Raw genomic sequence first — 9,498 nt, forward strand, 5'->3', positions numbered from 1 at the left:
CAGCAGCCTGCCTGGCTCTGCACAGGGATGATTCTGGGGGGGAAGATAATCAAGCCTCTTGCACTTGGTCATCCCAAAGGCTGCCAGAGTCTTGGCAAGATTGCCACAGGTTGCCTGCACTTGGCAGTTCGCTTCCCCACAGACATCAGTGGGAACCAAAAGATTTCGTTTCACTTAAAAAGAAAAAGGAAAGGAAGACTACAGGTCGGGATGGGCTGTAGGTTTTATTCTGTTCACTCAAGGTGGCAGAGAACTGAAGAGGCCCTACAGATCCCCACTAGCAGCTATTTATTGTGTGGACTTCTGGGACAGTGCCACACACACAAGCTGACCAGTCTTTCATAGGGGCCTTGAGAAACAGAGTGGCTGCTACTAGTGGACACCTTCTGCCCTGTGGACAACATTCTAGGTCTCCACAGAGAAGCTGGCCTTGCCTTTCCCCCACATCTACCCATCACTATAGTGGTAAGCCTACCATTTCACAGTGGTTGGCTTATACCCAGACAGAAAATAGGCTAGGCCAGTGTTACTGCCCCAACAGTCTTTCATTACTGACAGGAATAGCTACCAATTATTCCTTGTTAATCACAGCACAGGACGATGTTATTGAATTTCATGATGTCCAGTGAGGTGGTTGGTACTGTATCATGCCTTGTCTAACGAAGGAAAAGAATGAGACTGTGGGAGCTTGAGATCTGTTCAAGATCCTTCTATCAGTCGATCCCCTTTAGAGCCCTAATTGAAAGTTGGGTGTCTGATTCCTGAGGCACGCATTGAACCCTAAATGAAGCTTCATTGCTGTGGCGGGAGGTCGAGGATGGATGGAACGAGACTGCTACCACCTGCCCTCACACCTGGCGCAAGTGCTTGGAATTCCAAGACACCCCTCAAAGCACAGGCTTATGTCAACAAGAGTTTTCTAGCAGAGCTAAGGTTTATCTGCGAATCTGGCTGCCAGCATTCATCCTCTGATCTGCCTGCTCCATCCAACAACATAGACCCGACTTTCTTGCCAGCAGCCAGCGGAGCAGGGCAGCCAAGACTAACAAGTGTAGGCACTGTGCAGGGTACAGGGCATATGAATAGCACTATTCTTTGCTGGCCAACACTGGCCCCATTGTTTCAGGCAATGAATAGAGCTGTGTGGAAAAAAAATTCACACACAAAGTAAAAGCTGCAAAATTTGTCTCTTTGTGATGGTTTCAGGACTGGGTGAAAAAGTCGTTCTTCACCTGGCGCTGTTTTACATATTCTTTCACAAATAGCAAGCACTTTCTGGCAAGGAAAGAAGCTTTCACTCAAAACCAAAAAAGTTACAGGTCACAGTGCAGGTGGGAGAAGTCGGAGTCAACTGCAAGGCTTAGCATTCCCATTCATCACGACACTGGGAGATGAAATGATGCAGGTCATTCATCACAGCATTCGGAGATCAGGAAGATGGAGCTGAGCTGAGCTCTTTCTCTGCTCCTGTGGTTGTCTTCATCTATTTGGCGTAGGGTTTTTCTCTCCTGACCCAGATAACAGAGAGGAACTTAAACACCTCTGGTTAATTATAATATAGGATCAGATACTCTCTCAAAGCAAACCGTTGCCAGTGTCTAGCTGCCTTTGGTGGGGTTAGGCTTGGGGTGCCTTGCTGAGCCACTGTTTGAAAAAAAAAAAAGCACAATTAGGACGTCCCCCCTTTACACTGTGCCTGCTTTTGGATGAAGTCAGGCTCCACAAAACTACTGAAGGAGTTTAACTTCACTGTGTGGAAAACAAGTTCTTCCCTGATGAAAACGCTGCAACAAATAGACAGAATGAAGCCCGACTTCTCTACATGTCATCTTCTTGTTGTCCAGTCTCTTGTGAAATGGCTTTGGAGGGTAGGTACCTTGTGGCATAAATAGTCCTAAGTAGAGTGCTGACTGGATTCTTATTTTGTTTATCTTGGTGCCATGCAGTTTGGGAACCTAGTTTTTTTTCCCTAGGGAGTATCTTTATTTTTGTATTTAAAAAGAGAAGATTCCAGAAGCAGTCAAAGACAACAAGAGCTTGCACCGCATTAGGTTCAAACTGACTTAACCCTTGACCTACAGAGCAGCTCTGTGAGGTGACTCTATTTGCAAGGTTGTAATGAAAAAGGCTTTAAGACATCTGTCACCCAGCTGGACATGCTACTTTTGTCTTTCTTCACCTAAAAGAGTCAAATAAAATTTTGTGTGGGGGTGTGTGTACTATATATTTGTACATGTAAATCTAGGTATGTGTACACCTATGTGGGAAGGCCAGAGGTCCACACTGCTATCTTCCTCAGCCATTCTCCACCTTATCCTCGTGTGTGTGTGTGTGTGTGTGTGTGTGTGTGTGTGTGTGTGTGTGTGTGTGTGTAGAAGCACACCCATAGAACTCAGAGAACAACTTGTGGAAATAGGTTCTCTCCACCATGTGGATCCTGGGGGCTCGATCTCAGGTCCTTAGGGCTGGAGGTGTGCACCTTTACAGCTGAGCTATCTCACCTACCATCTACCTTGTCTCTTGACACAAGGTCTCTTGATGAGTTTGACGCTTACAGATTGGCTAGACTGGTCAGCTAGAGAGCTCTAGGCATCTTCCTGTCTCAGCTACCATTGCACTAATTTTACAGATGCCCATGGCCACATCCAGATTTTTGTTTGTTTGTTTGTTTGTTTGTTTGTTTTATGAACCTCTGGGTATCTGAACTCAGGTTCCATGTTTGCAAGACAGGCACATTACCAACTGAACATCTTCCCAGCCCAAGAGTCTTTTATTTAAATGACAGGAAAGTCATCCTCTAGTTATGATACCTTATCAAGCATTCCAGCTTCTGTCAGTCTTGTGATCCCCATTAACTGATTTGGGCCACCTGGTCTACCTGTTAAGATTGGAGATAATGTCAGGGATCATTGGAGAATAGATGTGGATCTCTCAGCATACAGTCAGAAGTATAGGAGAGACTTCATGTCAGTATTTTCTTTGAAGACAATATCTTAGAGTTTTATTTCGAAGCCTTATAGGAATCATGGGCTGGAATTAAAAAAAAAAAAAGAAAAAAGAAAGATTAAACACAATGACAATAAGTCACTAAGATTTGGTTGGGGCAAGCAATGGTATTAGATAAAAAAAAAAAAAATTGTTACCAAGCACAACTTTTCACAAGGTGTATATTAAAAGCTGAAAGTGTAGGAAAATAAAAGTCAATTAACTCAATCAATAGTGATATTTGTTACCTTTTAAAGTAAACTATCACTTTTGGTCTGGTGGTGGCGATGGCACACACCTATAATCCCAGCATTTGGGAGGCAGAGGCAGGCTGATATCTGTGAATTCAAGGTCAGCCTGGTCTACAGAGCAAGCTCTAGGATACTTGATACATGATGGTTACTCAGAGAAACTCTTTCTCAACTTCCTCAAAAAATTACCTTTAGAGGGAGATCAGAGTATGCCACTCCCCAAATATACAACGTTGGCATGAGGATTGTGTTGAGCTGCTCAATTAAATTGAGAATGATTGGACAGAGGAAGAAATGTCTGTCACCCTTCCAGTCATAAGGGGGGGAGGGGGCGTCTATTTTCTTTGAGAAAGATGCCTCACAGTTTTCTAGGAGGAAGCTACCGGAAAAGATTAGCTCATCTTCAACAACGAAGATGGTGCCTAACGTCAAGATGAATCTGCTCAAATGGGCCCCACTGAAGTAACCCTACTCTTTATTAGCTCATTGGGTTTTTCCTGGTGGTGTCCCTATAACTTATGGTCCCTTGAAGCCCCAAAGTCTTTAGCTTGTTAAAATGGCATCTAAGTTCCCAAATTAAACCTCTTCTTCAAGTTTCACTTCTTGGCTATGAACTTCCATGCGCATATGTAATTATTAATAAAATCATGGATCCTTCCTCCTCTTAATTAGTCTTTCTTTCTTCTTTTTTTTTTTTTTTTTTTTTTTTTTTCAAGTTTCTCTTGTCTTTGTTTTTTCTTTACAGCTGACTCAAGATCACCTCTCTCTCACGTTACTCCAGAATCCAGAAGACACAAAATTTAAGAAGGAAGAAGAGTGTTTCCCTCTTCTGTACTTCCTTCTCCCTCTTGGCATCAGGCCGAGGAATGCCCATATTCTCATGGTGGCCAGAGTGAGATGGCTGGAGGAAGTCCTTCTCCTCCTGCCTGTGCCTTTCCTAACTGCTGGCCCCCTTCTTCCTGAAATTTTACCTCTACCCATCTCAGATATAATCTGACTCTTACTTTTGTCATTGAAGCAGCTTTTGTGGTACTAAGCATCCTTCAGGCACAGTACTCAGCAGGTGGAAATTCCTACACTGGCTTCCATTTTCGTGTCTCCCTAAGCACACATATACTCATTCACCAGGCTGGGGATGCCTTACTTAATTCCTTCCTTCCTTCCTTCCTTCCTTCCTTCCTTCCTTCCTTCCTTCCTTCCTTCCTTCCTTCCTTCCTTTCTTTCTTTTCTGTACAACATCAGTGATTCCAGACAATATAGAAAGGATGCAGTAGGCTGGAGGGATAGCTCAGCCGTTAAAGGCTAGGCTCACAACCAAAAATATAAGAAAGGATGCAGATGACTGGGTTAAAAAACTAGAGCCAGGCAGCCTGGTGGTGGCGGTGGCGCAGGCGGCGCACGCCTTTAATCCCAGCACTCGGGAGGCAGAGGCAGGTGGATCTCTGTGAGTTTGAGGCCAGCCTGATCTACAGAGTGAGATCCAGGACAGGCTCCAAAGCTACACAGAGAAACCCTGTCTCGAAAAAAACAAACAAACAAACAAAAAACAACAACAAAAAACAAACAAACAAACAAACAAACAAAACCTAGAGCCAGGCTTTGCATTATGCCTATGATGAAAGTGACTGCATTGCTTCATGAATGCTTTTCCAGTGTTGACATCGTGTTGACGTAGGTTGATTTCAAGATCCCCCCCTCCTTTCTCCTTTGTGTTGTGTGTGTGTGTGTGTGTGTGTGTGCGCGTGCGCGCGCGCGCGCGTGCGTGCATGTTCACATGTAGAAAGGCAAGCATGTGCTTCCCACAGCATGCATGTGGAGCTTAGAGGACAACCCCAGGGTCGGTCCTAAACTTCAACCTTGCTTAAGACACTTATTCCCCACTCAGATTCACCACCCTTAACTGCCAGGGTTTGCCACGCTCATGGTACTGCATCTGGCTTCATATGCGTTCTAGATATCCAAAGTCTGGTCCTCATGATTGCAGTGTAAGTACAACCCCCACACCCACACCCACACCCAAACCCACACCCCACACTCCACAGCTTGGCTTTTGATCTGAGCACAATCAGAAGCACACATTCTTCCCTGCTTCCTTAGTAACCTTAAACACTCAGTTAGGGAAAACTGATCCAAGTAAATGGTTTTTGGAGAGAATGAGAAAACTCTCTTATAGGCATCCCCACCTCCATTCCATTTCTTCCTGATTGTTATTTAACACCTACAGTGACTTTCCCAGCATTTAACCTAACAATGCTTTTAAAGATTTAATATTACTCTACTTTTCCTCAAACGATATTTGCATAAGCCATAATTAAGTTTTTGGAGTCTTACAAAAAAAAAAAACCATTGAAAGGAAGAAAGCAGCGAAGCAAACATTATAAATTGGAAGAGCTAATCACATGAAAAACTACAATAGTTCCCAAAACGTAAAGTCAAAATTTACTCGTATTTCCTGAATGTTATGACTATTAATATTTTAAGATCTATTTATGCGAAGATACATCGTTGCTTTCTAATTTGCTCTTTTGTTCAAAGCGATTTTTTAACTACTAAAATCTTGTAACCTGATATCATAATCAAGCCAGTGAACTCTTAAACTGAAGGCGGGTTCCCTGTAAAATGCCTCATTCTCAGAGGCAGGGAGATGGAAAAGATGTTTCTCCTAACATGGGTGGTATTAATTGTTTAGGGAGGCACAGTGTCCCTTGGATCTGGGAAACCAAAGTGAAATGTCTTTTAACATCAGGAGCCATTTGAAAAGATGGGCATCCATCATTGTTATTTTAACTCTACCAGAAATCTTCTCTCTTGTACTGTATAATACATTCTATTGTGCTACCCTTGGGTATCTATCTTATTAAAGTCCTTGGAGATTTTACAAACTCTTAAAGACGGAAAATTGTGGATGTTAGGCTGCACCAGGCAGACACAGAGTGCTCACAATTCAGGTCACGTGAGGTCTGTAAGCAATGGCGAGACACCTACCATGCACCTTTCAGCAATGCTTTCTTCACTCAGTCCTCTGTGATTGGAATGGGTTTTCTTTTCTTTTTTGCTGGTCTTTCTGGTGTTTCTGGATGATTAAAACAGAGAGAGGGTAGGGCTGCATGAGCTCCAGAGAAATACAAATATGTAAATAACAAAGGAGAACTATAGAGGCTGAGGCAGGATCATTGCCCTCGGAAGTGATCTCATTAAAGTCCTACAGACAGGACATTTTCTCAGAACTTTGAAGCAAAAAAAAATAAGTGTTAATGGCTTCTTTTAGAAGGTAACAATAATTTTAAACATTTATACAACCTAGTGATAACATGACAGGAACTTTAAATTAAGTCGTTACATGCTCCTAAACTAAGCATTGTGTGCCAAGCTCGGATGGGAAATGTCCTGTAGACATCTCTTTTCTTCCTTTTTTCTTTTATCAACTTAACAAATGTTTGTTTTCAATTTGTGTTTGACAATGGACTTAATAAACTCTTTTACCTAGTTAGGATTTATGAAAAGTGTCCCTCATTCATGGGTTTGTCATTTGCATGATGGTAAGACAGGGCATTTTCATTCCTGCCTTTCAAACACCTCCATTCTAATTTTCATGGTAATAGTAAGTGCACTTGACAACAATGGTCCATTGATCCTACCTGCCCTGGAGCAACTGGACAATTGTTAGCCATAGAAGCCACAAAAACAGATAAGAGAATCAACCATTAGTGGAAAAGCGCTGTCTATAATGGTTTCAGTAATAATTAATATGCAAGCTAGCTAGCCCTGTCACACATCATTTCAGACTGGAATTGCATCTGTCAGTCCAAATCCTGACTCCATTCGAGGCATCCAGCACTGAATCTAGTTAGACAGTTAAGTGAATTAAAACAAAAATCTACAGATGCATGATAAATGCACAGGATGCTATGTCACACATGAACGACTCCTGTACAGGCCAAATGACAGATGTATTTCCGCGACTCCAGGCCAGGCTCCAGCACAAACCACTCTTCATTTATCAATAATTGGGCCTTAATTTCATTTGGCAGTGATGGAGCCTCATGCCCAGCTTCCTCTCCAATAGAGGAACACTAATTAGACTTTTTTTTAAAGGGGTGGGGTGGGGTGGGTATCAATCTTTGGACTTTGTTTCAAACAGTCAACCATAATCAAAGTTAGAGCTTGTCCTTGGGAAGAGAAGGTCTGCTTCGCCCGCAGTTCACTGTCACTGATAATATGGTTCAGTGGGGCCCCTCAAGTACTGATGCTCCATTTCCAAATGATGACGTGCCAAGGGAGGAAATGATGAAGGAAGGGGCTGTGGTGATAAACACTGCTCAGAAAGCATTTGCTCTTCTTATTCCTCACTGGGCTTTGCCTTTTAGGTCAGTGTGTGTGTGTGTGTGTGTGTGTGTGTGTGTGTGTGTGTGTGTGTGTGTGTGTTTGAAAGAGAGAGAGAAAGAGAGAGAGAAACAGAGATAAAGACAGAGAGAGAGACAGAGAGAGAGAGACAGAGTGAGGCTCACAAACACCATAGACAGATGGGTTGGCAATAAAAACAATTATCTAATTCTTAAAATTTTAATGTCAGTGAGAAAAAATGATTAGGATTATTTTCTTGGGCCATCATATGAATTTTCTGAGAATTCTATTGCAGTTGCTAATATTGTAGGTGAATTCATTATCATAATAAAATAACTGATTAGATCCTAAAGTCTTAGTGTTCTACACTCCCATACAAGTATGATAAGCTCCCCCATCAAAGGGGTCTTAGCCATATATATATATATATACACACCAGAATAAGCCAAAACCACTGTGGATCTTAAAAACCAGTTCCCAGAATTACGACAACAACAACAACAACAAATTGAAGCCCATATAAATATCTATATATTGGTCACACTTTCTTCCTTATACTAAGGGGAATAATGTCCTACCCTGATGCTTGCAGCCAACAAGATGACAACTGGCATGGCAGATGGCGTTCTATGCCATCTTCAAGTCAGACTTTTCTCTAGGTAAGACATGGCAGCCATTGCTCATTGGGGCTGACAACTAGCTCTGCTTTTCAAGCTCTCTGGAATTGTTCCCTTTCCTTTCCTTTCCTCTTTCCTTTCCTTTCCTTCCTTTCCTTTTCTTCTTCCTTCCTCCCTTCCTTCCTTCCTTCCTTCCTTCCTTCCTTCCTTTCTTTCTTTCTTTCCTTCTTTCTTTCTTTCTTTCTTTCTTTCTTTCTTTCTTTCTCTCTTTCTTTTGCTCTTCTTGCCAACCTTACCCTACAAGGCATGACAAAGGAGGACTCTGCTCCGCTCCTCCTTCACCTCCCACTCACAGGCTTTATGTGTGCAGGCAGTCCAGTTGATCTTGCTGGCAATGATGCTATCCCCAGCTGCTCACACTCCCTTTGAAATCACATTCATTATTCTTCATTGGCGTAGGTGGAGGTGGTGGTGCTGTCCCGAGGACTGACTGCAATGCCCAGATGATCAGTTGAAGTTGGCTGCCTGATCCAATATACAGCATAATTGAGGGGGACCAGGAGCGTAATCCATTCCTGTTTCACCCCAGTACCTATGCCAAATTCAACAGAGAGCTCTCCATATGGTCTAACACAAGTGAGGTAATGTGTATATTATGCCATAATAAATGAAGTCTCATAGGTTTCAATGGCTCATAGTAGCTATCAGGAATTTTTGCTAGCAACTCATGGGAAACTGAGCAGCACACCATAAATGGGAAAGCCATAAATAATTCCGCAGCTCAGCCACCAGGGCTGTGGTGGAATGCTGTGCTTGCATTATCAACTCTAAACACTGACACGCATGTGAGCATGTCTGCCATTTTGTAAGCACCGAAGGACTGGCAGTTATTCGGGAAAGATCTGAAGGCTGAAGGAGTTGTGAAGATTCTAGTCTGGATACAATACAAATTAAAATTCCAGGGTCACAGGGTCTGTGAAGACTGTTGGCACTTGTACTTCTTAGGAGATATTTGATGAGCAAGGTAAAGCAAAGTGTTCATGGGATAGATAATATCCATTGACTTTTGATAATATCCATCATTGATTGATGTTAGGCTTGGCCACATGACTTGGTGATGGGTCAATGGAATGTGAGTGGGATTGCCACCCAATACTCTCAGCATGATTGTCCCTTGTTCCTAACACCATGAGACCAACCTAGATAGGGGCCACTTCAGTAGTCTGCATCCCAGAGTGAAGACAAGCTATAGCTAAGGTATTATGAACATGGAACCTGGGATGTACTGAGCCGTTCTTGTC

The 9,498-nt window shown here is 42.7% G+C and overlaps 1 long non-coding RNA gene across 1 annotated transcript; it reads right to left on the reverse strand.

The window, feature by feature from the left end:
• Positions 1 to 213: 213 nt before the first annotated feature.
• Positions 214 to 8,803, reverse strand: LOC119086235. The gene is made up of 4 exons (XR_005089459.1): positions 8,551 to 8,803; positions 6,222 to 6,309; positions 2,811 to 3,030; positions 214 to 1,508 (listed from the first exon to the last, which is right to left on the reverse strand). It is a non-coding gene; the product is annotated as an uncharacterized LOC119086235 (long non-coding RNA).
• Positions 8,804 to 9,498: the final 695 nt, after the last annotated feature.

The sequence above is a fragment of the Peromyscus leucopus genome, chromosome 19, assembly GCF_004664715.2.
Source record: "Peromyscus leucopus breed LL Stock chromosome 19, UCI_PerLeu_2.1, whole genome shotgun sequence".
NCBI classification, from domain to species: domain Eukaryota; kingdom Metazoa; phylum Chordata; class Mammalia; order Rodentia; family Cricetidae; genus Peromyscus; species Peromyscus leucopus.